The 22,074-nt window shown below is 42.0% G+C and overlaps 1 protein-coding gene across 7 annotated transcripts in view; it reads left to right on the top strand.

Annotated features, from left to right (window-relative positions):
- Positions 1-22,074, top strand: part of LOC119653447 (trehalase) — a 196,209-nt gene that overhangs the window by 90,876 nt on the left and 83,259 nt on the right. The window lies entirely within an intron of this gene.

Below are 22,074 nucleotides of genomic sequence, written 5' to 3' on the forward strand. Positions count from 1 at the left end.
ATCTAGGTATGTGTGGAATGTCTAGTTTATTGCGAAAGCGCATTAAACCATTCCACAAAATCATGAATCCCAAATGAATTTAATTAAGAGTGCTAGGTATTTGCCGGGAATATTGTCCAAAAATTAATAAAAATTTATGGCGCTTTCTTTGCAAAAAAGTTATTTATTTCTCAAGCAAAGGTACTAATTATAATGTAAGGTCAACACGAAGAAAGTTAAATTTGTTTTCATCGTCCTAGTATACCTTCCTAACGCCATCATTCCGGAAGTAACGAAGTTGTCAACAGTATCAGATTTCAGGCTTTATCCTAACCATGAAATTTTTATTAAGGCGGAGAATTATTGCAGCGTCAAGGATCATTATAAACTTTCATTGGACTAAGGACTACCAACTAAACACCTCCCCGTCATCATGGAACCGTTTGACACATTAAACATTACCCATCCGCCTCTCAAGACAAAGAATTTATTATACCAACGGGAGGGGAAGGAGAGATGAATTTGTTAGTTCAAGGAATCCCTTACCACCGTCTCTCGAGCTCAATCTTCTTCGCAACAGGAAGAACCTGGACATAATGCGTAATACGACTCCATCTGCCAAAGCTCCTTAGTATCTCTCTGAAAGTGTTGTCTGCAGATAGCTCTCACGTGGCTACATAAAGTTGCTGACGAATCCCATCCCACTTTCAATAAGAGAAGAAGTGTGGTCGATGTCGTCCACCACTACATTTCAGAACACAGTCATGAGACTGGGCTTTTCTAATCTTGTGCAGGCAATACTGAAACTCTCTTCAGACGCGCCACGATCCATGTAGAGAGTGCAAGTCCTCGTTTTGTGACCAAACTATCCGCATTTACGGCATACTGTCCTCCTGCCAGATCCCCGGCAAGTTGTAAAGGTGTACTAATAGTCTAAGCACCTATAGCACTTTGTGAGGACTATCAGCATTCGTTCCCTACATACTACACATTCAATTTGGATTTTCCCTGCTGTTAAGGAATTTTCTCGGGTATTGCTAGGCAACTTCCGCCTCAGCGAGTTTTTGGCATCGAGAATTCCCAGAGGTGACACCTATAAGGGGATTGGTTCTCTGGATATTCATAATTCGACCTTTTCTCTGCGGCGGCCAGGATCTCGGAGCACATAAGCTCTAGATTAAAAACTGGAATTTTCTCACCTAATACTTCCTTGACCGCCTCACAGAACGTACTCTTGTTAGCTATTTTCAGGCCTTTTCAACGAAGACTCCTTTGTTTTCTGTATGGAAGGCACTCCTGTTCCACAGGCTTCGGGCTTGCTCTTACTGAAGATCTCGCTGAGAACTTCTACAAATGTTTTGAATTCCATTCCGATTTAATGCGCAGCTGATGGTCTAGTCCTTTTTCTTTTCCTCGTCTCTTCGTTTTGATGACGTGGCGTGATGTTTCCTATTGCCCTTCTGTACTTTCTGTTTTTGGTTCCTGAATGGATGAAGTCACCTTCAGAGGTGTCCCCCACTTCCCGCTTTATCCACAGTTCGCTGGCGCTTACAAGAAAAAACGAAAAAGGCCAACTCCTGGAAGCAAAGAAGTTGTCAATAAGCACACCCTCATCATTCGGTATCAGTTTTCAGGCAACATCCTAACTAAGAATTTTTAAGAATTAAGGCGGAGAATTATCAGAATATACCATCAAGGACTGATGTAAACTGTTACTGCATTAGGCAGTAACAGACTAACGAGATTTTGTATGTGTCTAATTATAAAGTAGATCGACTTCGAGAAATTCGAAAATTGCACACTCTTGCTTGACTATTGCGACTCATGAACTTCCCGAATTTCAATGCCAGACATTTAAGCGTCCCACCTGTCCTTCAAGAGAAGATGTGCAATCTTAGTGGACAACAAGTCTCTTGTATAATATACTGAGCAGCAGTGAACCGTCACCGAAAGTGTGTCCGTCTCTGCAAATTGAAATGTTGGCCACATTCCAAATGTTTGTTTAGGAAGCTTGGTAAAGGCGGGATGATGACAAGCAACAGAACTCTCGGATAGTTGTGACAAGTGACTGCGAGCAAGGTTCGTTTGAATTTTTCACAACTTGCTTTAGCTTTTGGCCTGCTAAAATAGATTCTCCTAAAAGGATTTTTTTGCTGTACGTAGATGGTGAAAATTGTTCTAGGATATTTAGGGAGATTGCGCTGCGCTTCCTCACTGAGTCACATACTGCCTCTCAACATCCGCTTCTACATCATTCTTTGCTAGTACATCTGCGGCTTCATTGCCTTCTACCTCAATATAGACTGAAACTCAGACTTTATTGTATAGACCAAATGTATTCAGGTTGTCAAAGTTCGCCATCAGTAGGGTAAGCATACCAGTGTATTCGGAGCCAAAATATACGCGATAGGTAGGTATGTCTACCTTAACCTTGAAAGGAATTATTTGATGAATAAGATATTCCGATCCTAACCGATAGTCAGGCGGCTATCAACTCACTTAAATCCAACTAAGTAAACCCTGAACTGATATAAAAATGATTTAATGTACGTAAATTGAATAGGGTTGGCTTGCACAATAGAGTGTGGGTATTGTGGCATCCGAGCCACATTGCGTTAGAAAGTTATGAGTTAGAGTTTATCCTGTGCATGGAACGAGGAAAAATGCTGGTTTATCGACCAGTACCCTTCTGTGGAATCGGGAAAGGAGAAAGAAGGAACACAAAATGCTTATGGGAAGATATGATCCAAGGCGCTCGCAAGAATGTTTAAATCCCAATGAAAGGAGCCTTAGGATCATAGCGAGTATTAGATCACTGAATGCTGCATCTGCGCAAATTAGTAATATCTGTGGCCACTGTGTGCAGATTCTATGAGGACGGTGCAAACACCTGGAAGTAGAAAACATCCTAAAATTCCTGTTGGTTATAGGATTCGTCGACATACTATACCCAATAGCCATCACAAGTGCAGAATAGTTATTTTAAAAACGTAGTGCAACTTCCGTTGATACCGTCATTATTAAGCATTAAGCTTGGCTTATATTTAAACAGCACCACCTTCTAATTTTTTTTATCGGATGCAAAGATGTAATATAATTTTGTTTACTCTGGGTTTCCTTAAAAGAATTGTTATACTGGTTGTTATCTGTTTTTCTATCACCCAATTAGTCGCTATGGCAGATCCTGCTAGTCGGTCATATCATTTGGAAGCGCTTCTCTTATTTGGAATATGTCCTTTACGTCCTCTTTACACTTACTGAAAAGCACATTCTCTATTTAATGTATGAGACATAAATTTAATTTTCTGCGGCAGATTAGGTCCCCTTGTCTTCTGATTAAGGACTTCATCCATTTTCTGCAGTTTCTTTCAACCTTCTTATGTGACACCTTTATTTGTCTATAGAATATTCTAATTTGCTTTCATTCTCTTCTGTTGTCTAGTAAGTCAGTTGTCGCCTTATCAGAAGGCATATCTTGACGAAGCAAGATGTTGTAGTTAAATAAATATATACAGTCAGGAATAGCTGAGTCAACAAACTTTGACCTTTCTAAGGTTTTATGTAGACAATTATATGAAATCTAGGCCTCAAAATATGTCCCACTCCAATATCTGCTCGAATAAACTAATAGTATATTACCAAAGTTTACAAATTGACTGAAAAGCCCCCTTAAACTTATCCTAGGAGTACTAAATTCTGCACCGGCGTAGAGGACAGTATCGCACATATGCATGCCAAGTTTCTTTCGGATATGACTGTCAAAGTTATAGCAGTTCAAACTTATCAATTTCATACGAATTTACTGTACTCTAGGCCATGCTTGTCCGAACAGCTGAGTGGATAGACCACAAAGCTGACGTACGGAGAGGTCGCGGTTCTAATCTCACTAGTGGCAGTGGAATTTGTATCGTGACTTGACGTCGGATACCAGTCGACTCAGCTGTGAATGAGTATCTGAGTCAAATCAGGGTAATAATCTCGGGCGAGCTGACCACATTGCCTCCTACAAGCTACTATAATCTTGAAGTATACCATTGAATGAAGTGCTCTAGCACACTTCAAGGCCCTGATCCAATATGGATTGTTGCGCCAACGAGTGAAATATTCAAATTCGATTCATGAAGTATCTACTTCTTCCCAGCCCTTTTCAAGGTTTTGTGTAAAACAAAAACATATTAAAATCGGCTTACTGTGTGTCTGTCTGTCCGTGTGAACTATGTGCACAGAGAACTGTCACTCATCATTCCTAACATAGGGAAACACAAAACCTTTTATACCTGAAGGGTCTAGCTTCCGCTTTCCCGACTTGTTTATTATAAAAGCTATTTCTGTAATAAAATATGTACAATAGCAATAGCAAAATGATATTAATTTCCGTTTGCAGGAGGATGGAGCGAGGGGCTGCTATTCAAAAGAAGTAGAGTCATTCTTGGTTGCTCAACCGTTGGTGAAGTTTTTTTTCTTGGAAGGTGCTATAGCGCCACAGACAGCACCTATCGTTTTTATCTCGGATTTCTAAATGTGCGCAAGCACGATTTTGAAAAATGATATTTCCATTAAACAAAGGCACGATTATCCCTTTGTCTATGATAATTAATACTGTAAATTATCTTCCATTTTTTGAACAATGTGGTTGAAATAATGTAACAAAATGAGACTTTTCTCTACAAAGATAGAAAAGGACGAAAAGCATACGTTTCGAAAATGATAATAGTCGTTGGCGCAATAATCCAATTAGATCTCGGCCTTGAAGAAAGTTAGAACACTTCATTCAATGCCATAACGGTACACTGCAGAACCACGATACACTATAGGAGATTTGACTCAGGTACTCATTCACAGCTGGGTCCACTGGTATTCGACATCCAGTCACGATACAAATCCTTCTGGCACCAATGAGAACCAGGACCTTCCGGTGCAACAGTCTAACGCTCTAACCACATACCTGCATAAACAAATCTCAAGTTTTTAAGTTTTTCTATTTGCAATAGTGTCTTACTTTAATATTTTATTAATTACATTCTAGCTTAAATATTTAGCTTAACTAACTTAACTTTATTTCAATGGGTGGCTATTACAATTGTTTGGCCTACCCGACCTTATGCTTAATTATTACTTTAATTGTATTAATTTTAATATAATACATGGATCTTGACAATTATTTTGTTTAACTGAATTATTTCCAAACTGCGCATGCACCAAGCAACAACAATAGCTACTTATCCTAACAATAAATACTTATCCTACTATTTACAATAGCACATTAAAATTCCTGGGCTTAGCCTCGGTGTACCTCTACCAGGCAGAGGGAATCATAGAGGGAAAGGATGGTGGGTTTAACGGATTTACTCACTATTTGGCAGGGCTTTAGGAAGTTGGCCAATGGGAAGGTGCTACCCTGTTGGTAGAGTTGGCGGATTAGTGGATTGGGGTGATCATCCGTTCTTTCGTAGAACCGTTCCACCAAGTTGAGAACGAATTCTCGAAGAAGTTGTACCTTGGCGCGCCAACCTTCTTGGTCTTCCTATTATAGGAAAAACCAGTGCAGTGCCTTAAAATCCGGCGTTCGACTACCTTACATTTGGACATGGTTTGGGTGAAGCAAGTGGTCCACGTGGGCGCTCCACAGCAAATAATGGGTCTTATCAGGGTCTTGTACAGAGTCAGTTTGGCCTTGGTGGCGAGTCCTACCTTCTTTCGAAGAAGAAAATAGATCCTACTGAGTGCACCGCGTGCCTGACCGATAGCGAGCTGAAGGTGTGGCTTGAACTTAAGGAGTTCGTGAAGTTTAACTCCTAAGTACTTTATGCTCAGGGAATTGGGAACTCAAGATCTATTGGCTTATAGGTTAGTCCGTTTACCCATACGGAGTCAAAGGCCTTTTCTAAGTCTAATGCACATGCACGGTCTGTTTATTTATTTATTTAATTTACGGACAAAAAACAGAGAAAATTCCAATTAATTATTGTCGTCAGGAGGAAGCAAAAAACTTATCCTACGTTTGAAACTATTTAAAGTAGAGAAGTTGAAAGGACCAAGCTGTTTTGCGTTATAATTTCGGCAAAGCCTGGAAATCGGGGAATGAAAGTAGACTTCGAGCTCTACGAAGAGCACGTTGAAAATGTCTGCGCTACGTGTGTTATAAGACGCGGGACGGCAGGTGATCTCGTTAGCGGCGGAGCAGTCCATCAGACTAGAGGAAAGTTTAAAAAGTTTAAAGTGCATAGATCCAGATAGGATTTACGCTATTGTAGGGAGGGAAGGTTCAGAAAGCGGAGGCGGGAGGGGTAATCCACACGAGGGAAGCTTTTCTTAAAGAAGAGGGAACGGGTGAATTTACGATGCACATTTCCAAGGGCAAGACAATCACAGTTACGGGAGGGTAACCAGATCACGGAGCAATACTCGAAGGTATTCCTCACGAGGGAATTGAAGAGAGCTAAGGAGGGTTGGATGGGGTCAAAATCAGAGGAGTAGCGAAGTATAAAGCCTGACAATTTTGCTGCTCGATTGATGACATCGAGGCAATGGGTGCCAACACGGAGCTTATTGTCGAAAGTGACTCTGAGATCTTGAGTGGATTTTAAGCAGGATAAGGAATGTCCGTTAAGAGAGTAGGAGAAAGAAGTGGGTGAGGATTTTAGGGAGTAGCACATAGAGTGTAACTTTCTGACGTTTAACGCTAAACCAGTGGCCAGGTTAGACTGAAGGGAAACACAGTCCATAGGTGACGATATAGCGGAAAACAGCTTAAGGTCGTCTGCATAGAGCAAACAGGGACAAGTAAGGAGGGGAGGAAGGTCGTTAATAAAAAATAAAAATAACAAAGGACCCAGAATAGACCCCTGTGGGACGCCAGAAGAGGGGGAGAAGGAGCGGGAAGTACAGCCGTCAAAAGAGACGCGGCAGGATCGGTTGGAAAGGTAAGAGGCAAGCCATAAAACAAGTGGTATGGGAATGTTTAGGGACGAGAGTTTGGATAGAAGTATGTTGTGATTTACAGTGTCGAAGGCTTTCGCAAAGTCAGTGTAAATGGCATGCACTTCTTGCCGTGAATTTAGACATTTGGCGGCAAAGTTGGTAAAGTCAAGCAGGTTGGAGGCAGTGGACCTACGTTTAACGAAGTCGTGTTGCTCTTTCACTACGTGTTGGCCAAAGTGGGCGGACAACCAGTCGCTGACATATCTCTCCAGGATTTTGGAACAGGAGGAGAGGAGGGAAATGGGACGGTAATTCTCGGCAAGCGAACGATCACCACTTTTGTGAATGGGGATAAAGAGAGCCTCTTTCCACAAGCTGGGAAAATTATTCTCTTCGAGGCTTTTGTTGAAAATAAGAGATAGGGGAAGGGAGATGGACTTACCAGTTTTGAGCAAAAAGTGGTTTGGAAGACCATCACAGCCAGATCCGACATTGGCATCAAGTTTGCCAATGAGTCTTCCACGCTAGACAAATATTCGTTTCTGGACTTACGTATTAAGGATTTGACCGAGGAACGAAGAGATTTGAGAAAACTAAGTCAGCAATGTTTCTAGAAGACAGGAACTTCTTTCTCGCAGTCTGTTTTTGACGTAGTTTTTTGTGAATTTCAGTGGTGAACCAGACGGGGTAAGAGCGTAAGCACTTAGGAGAGGAGGGAACGTTACAAGGAAGAAGATCAGATAAAATGGTCACACGTAAATGGGGAGAGGAGGGGGACCCAGTTGATTGACGCCAGGGCTGAGTTCAGACCTTTGAAGTTCGCTTTACGAAAGTTGAACTTGGTAGGCTTGCGAGCGACAGGAGAGTGGAGTCGGGATATCTGAACATCGAACTTGAGAGCAGGATGATGGGCGTCAGGGGCATGTAAGACGGAGCATGAAGGGATTGGGAAAGATAACGTACAGGAAGGTTAGAGAGGACAAGGTCAAGAGTGTGATCTAAGTGGTTTCTAGACAAATTAAACTGGAGGGCGCCAAAGGTGTACATGAAAGTGGATAGAAGAAGGGAAGGGTGGGTCGAGTTATTAGGGAGGGAATGAAGGCCAAGAGTAATGGACCAGGAGAGCATAGGAAGATTAAAGTCGCCACAGAGGATGAAAGGAAGTGAGGGAAACAAAACGATTAGGGCCTCTGATAATCTGTCGAAGAAATCCTCGTACAGAGAAGGCGGGCTTAGGCAGGGAAAATATACACACGATATGATAAAGGGACATACGTTTGGCAGAAGGACACGGATGGTAACAGAATCGTAGGAGGAGGAGGAGGAGGAAAAGATGATTTCGTCACGGAGAGGGAACTTAACAGTTATTAGGGCACCTCCGCCGGTTGTCTTGCCAAGCGCAATGCAGTCTCAGTCACAACGAAAGACAGAGTAACCTTCGAAGAGCTCAGAATCTAAAATCCTGTCATTCAGCCAGGTTTCAGAAATACGGATGACATGATGTTGGAATGCTAAAGCATACATTTTGGTAAAATAGCTTATAGTTATTGGAATCATTCAAGTTCGGCGAGGCAGGCGGGCGAGCCGGAAATTTTCAGGAAGCTTAGACCTCTGATAAGGCTTAACGAAGACCCCCTGTGGCCAAATGGAAGATTGGACGATAGCATCGAAGTCATGGGGATATGTCACTTTGAAGGAAGCTATCACTCAGTCAGGAGAGCCATCCTTCGTCAGCTACACACAGGAAAGAGGTGACAAAGTTGATACCATCTTTCATGGACGCACTGGAATAGTGCGTGGCAGATAGAGGCAGAGAATTAAAATTAGTCGACCGGGGCGACTTAGGTATGGCACCAGTTTTGTTGGCTGCAGTCGCCGGCGAGGTATAACCAGAACCAGTCAGTGGCATCTCAGGAGCTGAGACTGCGCTGGTGCTCGATGAAGCAGCAGCTTGCGGGGGCAGAATTGTCGGCGATTTTGAAACTGCATGTTGAATCGATGACAAAGTCGCCGTATGTTGATGAAGGAGCTGAATTGCATACGATAGCGTGGTACCGCAGCAGGCGTTACAACGATAGGTAACGTTAGGTGAAAATTTAGCCCGAATATCTATAAACGCGGATGGAACTAAAAACATTTGGCGTGGAAGGTCGCACCACAGTACCCACCGCAGTTTAAAAAATGGTTATTATTGATGTTAAGTCCTGCTACGACAGTGTCGTGAAGGTAGTTAAGTGCATGTTGTGTTCCGTGTTTGTAACCCGTACCCAAACTGGTGTCAACAAATCTAAATTATATTGAAAGTGCTGAAAATGATGTTCGTTTTTAGCGCCAGCTATTGTTTGTTATTTAGAATACCTAATGTGGAAAAACTGTTATTCTCTAGTCAGGGATTCGTTTCTTCGCGAGTCTACTATATATCATTAATAATTTTATTTGAACAGTTTGTATGGGATGCATTTTGAGACTCAAATTCTATATAGGTGCATCTTTATGTTTTTTTCAAATTTTTTGATTGGATAGGTTCTGAGTACGAGCTCTGCTTTACTTTTATTTGCCTATACTTCCCCTGATATCAACACTTTCATTAAATGGTGCTACTTACTATATGTTATGTGCATTATTGATTTCACCACGTTGCAAAAAAGAATAATCAATAAATTCACCTAGATCAACTGTAAAGCACATATTCTGACGCAGCCAAAACCACCTGGCGAAGTTTAAGGCATCACTTCCTTGTGAATCCGACATTTCATGTGCATGGCGGAAGTACGGAAGCTTGCGGTTCAAATCTTGCTGGTGGCAGTGAGATTAGTATCGTGATTTGACGTCGGATACCAGTAGACTCAGCTGTGAATGAGTACCTGAGCCAAATCAGGGTAATAATCTCGGGCGAGCGCGACCACATTGCCTCCTACAGGGTACTGTAATCCAGTAGTGTACCGTTAAGATCTTGAATGAAGTGCTCTTACACACTTCAAGGCCCTGATCCAGTATCGATTGTTGCGCCAACGATTATTATTATTATTTCTGAGTTATCAAAATCTCGGCTGATGCCGGATTTTACCTAATACTAGCACTAAGTGCGAAGCATTTAGGCTGGGACGATCCTACCTACTTAAAAACTAAAGGAGCACTGGTGGTGGTGGCCGGTGGTAGGTCAGTGGGAGAATCCGTCAAGTACTCCCCGCAACATCGAGCACGTATGCAGAATGGTGTACTTCTGCATGGTTTGAACCAGACTGAGCGAAAGTCCCAGGACATCAAGGGAAGCCGTGAGGGATTTAGGTACAATACCTGTAGCTGACAATATTATGAGAACTGCAACCACCCGCTCGAGACGCCAAATTTCTTTGATTTCCCGAGCCAATGGCTCATAGTTCACCTTCTTCTCCACGTATTTCCGTTCAATGTTGCTATTATGGGGGATAGCAACATCAATAATATACGCGGAGCGACCCGTCTTGTCAACTAACAGTATGTCAGGCTTGTGGTGTGCGGTATGGCGATCAGTCAGAATCATTATTATTATTATTATCTGTCTATATCTGTACTGCTGCACTGCACTAATGATTTGTCAACCTGGAACTTATGTCATTAATTAATCAATCAATCATCATCCAAAATTTTAGGCTTGCCCAACATTTGGCTAAACAAGCACATTCTATATTGTTTTCGGTCAAACTAAACTATAGCCGGCCTTTTTCAAGCTCAGAGCAAAGAAAATAAAACAAACCGTGCCGGTGACCGGCGCACGTGAGTACGCGTATATATACCAGTGGTACAAAAGCATGCCATTACTCACCAAAGCTACACCAAGTATGCATTTTAAGCTTTCATTAGGGAGAATGAAGAGCCGCTGATAAAACATCTACAAACACAAACGTTCGGAATATCTACTAATAGCCATCTTGACATCCGACTTTACCGGCTAGTCGGATATCTAGCTGGCACAAATCTGCATACCTTTGGCTTTTCTTTTTTTGCAAGTATGCTGAAGCTTTTAGTTGTGCTTCAAACCAATGCTTAGCAACATTTAGGGGAATTATGGACGGGGACAAGCTGCAGCTGCAGAGCTTATTATGTCCAGTATGTGAAATGTTTCCGGTCATATATAATTACGAATTGAGGAATAATTTGTGTTTTTCGTTGGCCATTATTTCTCAAGGTTTCTATTCCATAAAATTGAAGTTATTAACACTGGTGCACTGTCTGTGAACGTATATGTATGCGTAAAAGAGTTATAATTATTTTACATTTCTGACAGAGAGAGGAATCAGTCGGCAGTCTGCCGAAATCAACGAAGAAAGCATCGTTTCTGCCGATGGCGCTACTGAATTTAATGTCGCCCGTGGCATTAATAACGCATCTTCTGCCTTCGCTACTTAGTATAAAATACGAAAATACAGTTACCTCAATACCAGCATCAAGTTGAGACTGTTCCATGCTAATGTTCTTTCTGTGTTGCTAAATGGAAATATAATAGTTGATGATGAGTTACCACTGTTACTCATAAGCTGCAAGCCTTCACCAACACTTGTCCGCGACATGTCATTGGGGTCCTCTGGTCCGATAAATTTTCGAATGAAGAACTTCATCGGCGCACAGGTCAGTGAACTATGGACATGTTGACGAAAAGCAGAAGTGGCAGTGAATAGATCACACATTGAGGAAGGGCGACAACTATATTGTTGACTAGCCATATAATAGAACCACTATCCCGAGATGGATGACACGTGGGTAGTCCCAGAAATACATGCAACTGCAGGGTGTCAGAGTGCCAGCTTCTCATTAAGTAAAGTTAATTAAGTTACAGGCACCTAGGGTAAGTTGATAGTGGAATGTTAGTTGAAATTCATTGGCAATGGGGTTGGGCTTGAAACTAATGGTTACATCATCCTTTCGTCCTTTCCCTGTGGCTAAGTCCTTCGTGTGGGATTTTCACCCACTAAAACCACCCCCGACTCCCTCCCTACCCCGGAAACCACCTTTAGGTATTTTATCACGGGGCGGAATTAGCTTACTTTAAGTAGGTCTCCTTCTGTCTACCTGCGATGTTCGTAACCGCGCCGTGCTGCGTCTGCTTTTCGGAGTTTATCCTGGATTACTGCGATCATGGAATTGATCACATCCCAGTCTTCCTGGCAAGCTACCATTCTCCGGATAAAATTTTCTGGTGATAGCACTTCATGAACCTAGGATATTGGAAGAATACGTGCGCTGGATCGTCTAGGACCCCGTCGCAGTTTGGACAATTAGGTGAGGTATCCAATTTAAACCTGTGCAAGTGTTGATCTCAGCATGCTTTCTCTGCAGCCACTCCCCGATGGAAGGGAACAGCCTGTAAGACCAACGACCCTTTTCTGACTGGTCCCATCGCCGTTGCCATCTGCTTATGGATCTCTCCCCTTCAGCTTTTTGATGGCCGGCTTGGAAGTGATGAAAGTCCGGGGGGTTAAACGTGAGTGCCTGCCGTGTAGGCATAATCCCACGGTCCTCTTCGGACACGGATTGATTTTGGGACCACAATCAGAGCCCCGCCTTGCAAGCACAGCGGTCTTGGTTTATACTGAGTGGAGGCTCAGCATTCATACCAGTGGATGCGAGGCCTATCAAACACCTCTGCCGCAAATAAGGGTACGGCACCCGAGTTGTACAGCGCAACTCTACGCTTGAACTCCGAGGAGCTCTGCCCGCGATGTAGGCATAACCACAACCACCATGAAACTCCCACTAGGGGCCAACCGCAAATAACCGGGCCGAGAACACATCCTCCAGGAATCCTCCTGGAGGATATGCTCTCAGAGGGCCATCCCGGTTCCCATGGTACCAGATAACCTCCGGTGAGGCTTCGTGGCAGAGCCACTTCAGATGAGTCCCTTGCAGGCTGAGGTCTGATCGCCCTCTTCGAGTACGTGGGAACGGAACTGGCTTGGAAGTGATGATAACATCCCCGATTCTAATGCAGGTGTAATTTCTTTTGCGGCGCTTAGTGGTGAGGACCGCTTCCGTCTTTTCCTCTGCTAGTGCCAGTCCCGCACTCTCTAACCAAGCCTTAACAGCACTTCGCTTCGCTTGAGAACAATTCAGCATCCTCGAGATGCTTTGCGACCACAACCAGTGCTATATCATCGGCGTAACCCACCACCATGGCCTCCTCGGAAACCGGAAAGTTAAGTACTATACATCATTATACATGATGTTCTACAGTAGTGGGCCCAGTATATAGCCCTATGGGACACACGCGAAGACAACATACTCCTTGGGTCCATCATCGATATTATTCCAGAGTGCCCGCTCTTGCAATAAGTAGGTGCGTCGCCAGAGACTTTCGTATTAGGTTCCAATTGGCCGAGTTGAATGCATTCCTCACATCTAGGGTCACCACCACACAATATTAGCTGGTACAACCCCTTCCGTGAATTGCATTTTCGACCAAGCCAGCTACCATTTTGATGGCATCAATGGTTGATCTGGCTTTACGGAACCCCTACTACCTATCTGAAAGGCCCCCTTGGACCTCGACCAATGAGAGTAATCTATTATAAATAACCCGCTCCAACATTTTCCCCATAGTGTCTAGAAGACATATGGGTTTATAGGAGGGCGGTTCCCCTGGAGGTTTGCCAGCCTTAAGCACCAGCACCAGATTTTGCCGCTTCCATGGCGCAGAAAGATACCCTCTGGCATGCACGTTTCGAACAGCCAACATATCCGGTCTACATTTAACGACAAGTTTGAGGGCCTTATTCGGTATGTTGTCCAGACCCGAGGCTTTGCTCTCGCCTATTCGACTGCATATCTCCAGCATCTCGTCCCTGGTGGCTGGTGAAATCGGCATCACATTCAAATGACCCCTGGATTATTTTCAGCAAGAGTATAGGGCACGTAATTTGCGGAAATGATCGGCCTCTGAATCGTCCTATCACAATTTTATAGGCGCTACCCAGGGATTTTTGTTCGCTTCGAATCAGAGCTCATTAAAACATTCCCTCTTACTCCACTGGATGTCAAGCTTGAGATTCTTGTTAGCTTCCCTATAGGCATGCTCCTCCTGCCCTTAATCGATCCTGCCTTTTGCTCTCTGAGCCGTTCATCTGGCTCTGTGGCAAGTTAATCGAAGGCTGGCAAGTTCACTATTCTACCAATAATTGAGTCTTTTAGTGGGGAATGAGCATCTTCTAGGCATCGACGCGTCACATGCTTTAGAGATGCTTTGTGTAACATGGAGAGCTTTATCCGTGGAGGTATCTGCTTTGCTAGGGAGGTCTAGCCACACCTGCATTATTGTGTGCTCATCCATTGCTTTTGCAGACCATCCTGGTGTTCTTTTGGATTTGGGCTTCGAGGTGCGGGTCTCTTGCCCTGTGGCTTTTTCTTTGAACTAAGTTCAAAGGTAATTGCCTGGTGGCCGCTGTACGTGAAGTCCTCGCTAACTTGCCAGGGCATGTCACGTGCTAGCGCATCGCTAACAAAAGTCAGATCTACAATTGAACCAGTTCCCCCTTTTGGATATATATATATATTGAAGTGGATATATATATATATTGAATAAAGTCACCGGCTGTCACCTTTGGACCTCGTGCCCTTGCGTCATAAACAAGATCGTCTAAAAGGTCTTCAAACTCAAAAAGTGTAAGGGTCGGTGGGTCGTAGCAGCTGTATATGAATACACCGCTTATTTTTGCCCGAAAAAAGCCGCTAGCCGCCTGACCTATGCTATATTGTATGGCTTGACGACCGCACGCCCATATCGCCACTCCACCAGTCGAAGCTGTGACCCATACACCACCATAAAGATTTCTGTACGGTTCACATGATGGCAATCTCCATCGCGGATTCGTAAGTGGTCTGCGCAGACAAATCTTGTGCGACCCTACAATGATTGAGGTTTATTTGTATTAACCTCATTTTTTCACTGCAGTTAGCGCTTTCTTAAATTTCGGGCATTTGACACTTCCGGCAATATGGCGGTTATCCCGTCCCCCCTTTCCTTCACACAAAATGCATTTGGGGTCTCTATTGCACTCCTTGGCAATATGTCCTTTTTCCCCACACCTTCGACATCCGCCGCTAGTGCATGCCATTGCGAAGTGTGTAAACATTAGACATTTGAAGCACCTCTTTAAAGAAGTCTGTTCCCTTAGCCAATACACAACCCATCCAATCCGAACCTTCCCCACGGCCAACAACTTCTGCGCTGCCTTCACTGGCTTGGTCGCTTGAGTACCGCCATAAGCTTTTCTTAGGCTCACGATAGATTCTTCCCTGAATTACTCCAACTTGAATTGTTGCTTCAAGACAGTGCAGATCTCTCCTCTGAATGTTACCTCATCGAGAGCCTTGCACTGTATATAGATCTCATGTTTTTGGGAACGATCCGCGACATTTTCCCCAAGTGAATTTATAAGGTCCGTCCGTCCTAACTCGCTGCAACACGTGACATTTTGAGCCATCATTTGTCACTTTGATAACAGCTATTAGTTTCTCCGGAATGTCCCCCGGCAGAACAGTCCAAATACCATCCTTTTTGGCGCCTTCCTTAAATCGACGAAGAAGCGAAGAATCTAAATTCCGTACACTGCTCTAAAATGGTCCGCAGAGTCTTGATATAGTTATTGCAAAACTCGTATAAGTGGAACTACCAACTCCACAGAGACTGTCAGAGTAGCGATGAATAGTTCTGTGGGGAAAATCTTTTTAAAATCAATTAAATATGTTTGAACGGCTGTCTGTCTGTCCGTCACACTCAATCTGCTCGGAGACGGTTAAACCTAAATTTATGAAGTTTTGTAAGAATGTGAATTTATGTTGAGAGAGGGAAGCTCCTCACATATGTGCAGGTGTAGTGTAAACCTTTTTTCACAGGATGTGATTATGTGGAATATCAAATAAAAGGACTTGATTATCTGACAATGTACCGAAGGATAAGTGCAATGCGAGGACGATCTCTATTCCGGTCGAATTGCTTTGTAGAGCTGGTATTAATGGTTTGATCTGCGCCTCAGTTTTAATCCACTCAATGCTATATTCGTAGATGTCCATTGAGGCATTGACAAACCAAAAGGATATGCTACATGGGAAGTATAAAGGTGCTTTGGTGGTTGCTAAACAAGACTAGGTAGTGGGTGGAGAAAGGATATTCTTTAGGTGGGATTTATGGATTCCTTTTCCGCGACTGCTCTTTTCCACCGTGTCTTCCTCGAATAATGGTTTATCCTCTTTTTTGTTCGTATATCTTCCTTGTATAGGACCTCTCTGACCTCAATGCGCTTGGAGTTGTGCTCTTTTAATTGATTCTCCTATTTCCTTAGTATTTCCTGCTTCAGGCTCTCGCTTAACTTGGTTTCAAAATTAATCACGTTCTGGTTATTAATCTTTTATGATCTTTGAAAGAATACGTCAACTGGCTTCACTCCTATCACATAATGGTAACTGCTCTTGTACCTGTCCAAATTCACGGCTTTATAGGTTTTATCTTTCAATGTAAGGTAGAAATGTTCTTCATGCAAGCTACTGAATATCTCTAATATGGCCAAATGTCAAATTTATCTGACGTTTTTATCTAACCTTTTTGTGATAGTGCAAAGTACAATTTTTATACCCGGGTATACAAGGTAATTCATAACTGCTCCTTCTTTGTCTGTGACTAACGTTTTTGGATTGAAATAGTAATATATTTTTTTCTCATAGATGGAAAATAGATTTATTATTTATATGAAAATATTTCTAAAGTTTTTTACACAAGTTTTTCGCCATTTAGCCTAGCTATATCTACGTACAGAAACGGGCAACAAGTTATAATACAGTTTGAAATGTACTTGATCTACGTCTTGAAGGGATTGTATGGAGCCTTCTGAGATCCTTTTTCCATTTATTATATCCAGATTAAAGTACTTTTGATGGTTAATTTATTTGAGGCTATTGTGAGACCTGTTATAGTTTTAAGGGGGTTTATCGGGGTCTCACAAGGAGTGATAAGATCGCTGATATCTTCGTCAGCACTATGTTTAGAAGTGGTAGTAAGTATGTTTGCATCAAGTGCAAGGACATGCTACAAGTTGGTCCCCTTTGACTTAAAGGCTCTTGATGTAAATTTTTTTTTTTTTTATTGACTTTGGTTAAAAATACGTTTAAAAATGTATGATAAGAATATGAAAGTCATATTCGCTTTTAAAAATGAGTAGTCAGTGTATATAGGCAGGTCAAAGTCGTATTTCGACCCTCTTACTTCTTCTATCCTACCTTTCCCTTCAAAACATCTTCTTTATATGGGTATGTTACACATTCTCGTTTTGTTGTATAAATAGAAGGGAACACTTTGGAAACTGGTTTTGTGATTCGAATTGTGTACTGAAAAGTCACTACTGTCAATACTGTAATAAATGTTTAAACGCGTGTTTCTCAAAATAACGTTTTTTTGGTTGGTGTGGAGGATTTAAAAAAACATTTCGCTGTGAAATTTTAATATGCAATTGTACACATTCAAGGCAATAGAATGAACCTCAGAGAAATATTATTGATTTACATCAGGTTTTTTGGCGCCTAAAACCGATATCTATAGAGAATTTCATGCTGATTAAAATCCCATTTTCTGTTCTTGTTTTTTTTTTGACGTTTCAGTGACCCGAAATCAGCCACGCCGTCAATTTTGGACATTTTATTAAAAAATTTGTAGCAAACAAAAACCAATCTGAAAAATTTCATAAAACGTAATCCACTTGACGCGCTTGGGCCGACCTGTCCACCTCCCTTATAGTGGGTGGTTTGGAATAGTTAGGCTTCGATAGACAATTAAAACTTCCGACCTGATACCTTGACGCATCGTGCTGCATATTATGGACTTTACTTTTTTGGGACACTTATTAGCCGGTTATGCATTTGCTGAGACAGATTTACCAAAGTCGGAGAAAATATTTGATTCGAAAACATACCGTTTGTGGGTTTTTCATAATCAGCGTTTTAGAAAGATCCCATTCAGCCCTCTAGTGAAAATATCGCGGGTTCTACTGCATTTACCTATTAAATAGTCCTCAAACTTTATTATTTTATTGATACATAGCACAGAAATGGTCTATGTTCATGGTCTTCTGGACCATAGGATGAAGCTCCAAGGTTCTTGAATGGCGATTGTCAGCGTTGTGGAATAACAAGCATTTCTTTATTAAGGATCAGTTGTCATCTAAAATGATGTACACCACAAGAGTCTTATTTCCTACCGATTATGCCTCATAATCGTTTAGAATAATCTTTACACTGTATATGTAAGACAGATGTTGCACGGTGATGTCGTATGGAAACGGAAAGTTACTTGATAGTCTCGAGATCCTTTTTAGTTATAGGAGGAACGGGGGTTGTTCCTGTTGGGAATGATCGCGGCTGGTAATTGATTCGAATTTTCCTATATTCTTAGTTTGCTCGATATAAACACTAATTGCCCCGACCAGGTGTATGACAGCTGCCTGTATTTTCGCTGTTAAAGATGGGAACAGAAACAGCTCAGCCCGAAATAATTTGTTAATGCTTGATTCAAATCGCAAATTAAGTAGATACTAAAGAACGCTTGGGCAAGGAGTAATCGCTCACAAATTTAATATTATCCACGTGGTTCCTTTTAAAGTTATGTAAGTAGCAAGTAGGTAAATTTTCCAACAGTAAAGTGAACATAGATTAAGTAAATAATGTCCTGGATTTTTGACACCGGTCATTGGTTGGTGGTGTTAATTGTTCAATGCCTACAGGGGCTCCTCTAATTGATGGTGTCGAAGTTTTCGATTGTCAGCAGTTTTTCCACTGGTATCCGGCCAAGGCCTGCCTTAATAAGGAACACCAAAATTTACAGTTTCTGCGAAAGCCTTCTATTGTAGAGGGCCAAAAATTTATCAGAGGATGCTTCTCTCGAAAAATTTGCAAAGCCTCTTACTAAGAGTCGAAATCTCCAAAGAATACATGAGGATTGAGAAGATGATTGTCTTCTTCAGTAAGAACTTTGAACCTATGATGCCTCGTTTCTAACGCAACAATTTTTGTAAGCTGAATTAGGTTCTACTGAATCCCGAAAAACGTGCACGAATTCCTTCATCATAGCTGCTATCGGTTGTGATTTGTGATGTTATCAATTGCGATTTTCGACAATTTTTAATGGTTTCTAAATTGTAGTTTCCTAACTCTATTGTTTTCAGTTAACTATAGATGTTGCTGTTATTTTCTTGATTTCATTATCTCACGCTAGCTAATTCACACCTCCTCGCTCTATATAAAAGCAATTTATTATTATCAGGTTTTTTTCTTGCACCATATCAATATCATCAACATAGGCAGTGTTGGGTGGACTTGTAGATGATAGTCTCTTTAGCATCTACATCAGCGTCTCGAATCCTTTTTCTTAGGGCCAGGTTAAAAAGGATGTATGCTATGGCATCCTTCCTACCTTTCCCGGTTTGGTGATGGCAGTATTTCTCCGTGGTTTTCAGTTGGCAGAACCTAATACTCAATATTCTGGTTATAGAGCTCAGCAGAAAACTCAGCCTCAACCCTCTAATACTACGAGTATATGTTCATAAGGCCAGAAACCAGATTTTTTTTTTGCCTCAAAAGAACGAACATGCATGTGGTTCGATAGCTCCCTGTTCATATCGAGTTAATAGACCTGTCACTTTTCCGAAGCGCTTTCTTTTTTTATTCGTGACGGTACTTCTCCACTCTACGCAATTGGTGCTAAGTCTCTGTGAATGTCTGCATTCTTTGACATTATTGCATTGCTTTTCCCATTCCGTTGCTGACTTACCATTATCGACCCATTCGTTCCGATTTTTTTGCAACTGGGCCAAAGTATCTTTGTAGCCAAAACACGAAAGTGATCTGAGTCTATATTGATCTCCTATATTTCGACACGTCAATTTGGTGGAAAGTAGTTCCATCTGGAGAGACCCGTATTTGTTTGTAGAACTCCTACCGTGCAAACTTCAATCATTTCGTGTGCTAGTTGGATAGTCAGTACATTGTCATTGGTATTTTTATGCAAACTATTGAAGCCGACATTAGGCAGTCATCAGTCCCAGGCTCCTTTAATAGCTTCATAACAAAAGCTTTCCATATAGGGTTGTGAGCCCTAGCGGTCCCCACATGAACGTGGAAATATAATTTTTTAGTAGAGCTGTTGGTGTTGGTTCAGCTGGCATTTTCTAAGTTTTGTGTTCCACCTGTCTGTATTCACGCTTTCACCTTGGGACCTATACTACCCTTTGATCGTTTTTACTTTAAAACTGTTGCTACACAATCCTTTGATGTACAATAAATTCACATGTATATGACAATTTAGATCTACGTTAACTTTATTCGTATTAAAAGGATTTTAGTGAAACTTTTCAAAACTAAGTCCTACATTATTGCTTACACGTATATTACTTTGTACCTATACGATTCAACTAAGGGGGATTTCCTTTAAATTCCCAAAATGCAGAAAAATAAATTTTCAACAACTTTAATTATTTTGCCTACATATCAATGAAACGTAAAGATTGTTTTTTGATTAGGTACAACCCTATTATTTGATTGTAAACAAGTTTCATTGAAACATAGAACAACTATACATATTTAAAGTTTGGTACTTCAGATTTTGTTCTTTTTGGCCGGTTTTCCAAAATAATTGATTTTAGGATTTGCTCTTTCCGCTTCTCCCTAACTTTCGCAGAGCTCATACTAACCATATGTGGGAACCCTAAGTGTGGCCCCTCCTGAAGGTTTGAAGCAGGGAAAACATCGATTGAGCACGCAATTCAATGTGAATCGTCCCTCTCGATCGTGGCACTCGGGTCGGTTTTTCCGACTGCACACATGCGGTCGACCGGCATTATTATTTTCCATTTCAAGCTTCGCATAATTGTCCTCCTATATCTCATTTTGTATTAAAGACACCGGTGTGGTCCCATACATCGGCTAAATGGCACATGGAATTTCGTTGATAAAGTGAGAGGGAATGTGGTGTCTCCTCCATATTGCCAACCTAGCGCAGAGACTTAAAGTGCATACCGATGAAACACTTCCGTGGAGCTGCAATGATTGTGGGCGGACCTTCATAGTCAATTTCGTCACCTTTTTAGGTTTCTGCGGTAACATCGATTTTGAATAAGCAACATTATTAGGCCTACAAATAAGTTCTGTCGGTTTTCACAATAGATGGCGTAGCTTGTTTTTTATTCCATTGATCCACATTTCCAAACATTCATCGGAAAGCTACTGTCAATAGGCACAAACGTCAGTATAAATTATTTAATTGAAGTGTAAACAACAATACTTTTTTCATCAACGAAAATGGCCAATTTTGTACCAAATAATGTGTTTTTGCGGGGAGTTCTACTTCATTATTTCAATATGAAGAAACAAGCAACCGAAAGTCATCGCATTTTGGTGGAAGTTTATGGTGACCATGCTCTATCTGAGCGAACGTGTCAGAGGTGGTTTGGACGGTTTAAAAGTGGAAATTTTGACTTGGAAGACGAAGAGCGCGCCGGACGGCCAACAATTTTTGAAGATGAAGAATTAGAGGCATTGCTCGCCCAAGATCCATCGCAAACGGAATAAGAACTTGGAAAAACACTTGGAGTCACTCAGCAAGCCATTTCCAACCGTTTAAAAGCAACGGCAATGATCCGAAAGGTCGGAAGTTGGGTTGCGTATGAACTGAAGCCAAGAGACGTCGAACGTCGTTTTTTCACGTGCGAACATCTGCTCCAACGACAAGAAAGGAAGGGTTTTTTGCATCGAATAGTTACTGGCGATGAAAAGTGGATCCATTACGATAATCCCAAGCGTCGGGCAACGTGGGGATACCCCGGCCATGCCTCATCATCGACGGCCAAAGCGAATATTCATGGCGAGAAGATCATGCCGTGTATATGGTGGGACCAGCTGGGTGTGGTATACTATGAGCTGCTAAAACCGAACAAAACGGTCAAGGGCAAACTCTACCGACGTCAAATGATGCGTTTGAGCCGCGAACTCAAGAAAAAACGGCCGCAATACCAGCAAAGGCATGATAAAGTTATTTTGCAACATGACAATGCTCGTCCACATGTTGCACAGCCCGTTTAAACCTATCTAGAAACGTTGAAATGGGAAGTCCTACCCCACCCGCCGTACTCTCCAGACATTGCTCCTTCTGATTACCATTTG

Source organism: Hermetia illucens, chromosome 4 (genome assembly GCF_905115235.1).
Source record: "Hermetia illucens chromosome 4, iHerIll2.2.curated.20191125, whole genome shotgun sequence".
NCBI classification, from domain to species: Eukaryota; Metazoa; Arthropoda; class Insecta; order Diptera; family Stratiomyidae; genus Hermetia; species Hermetia illucens.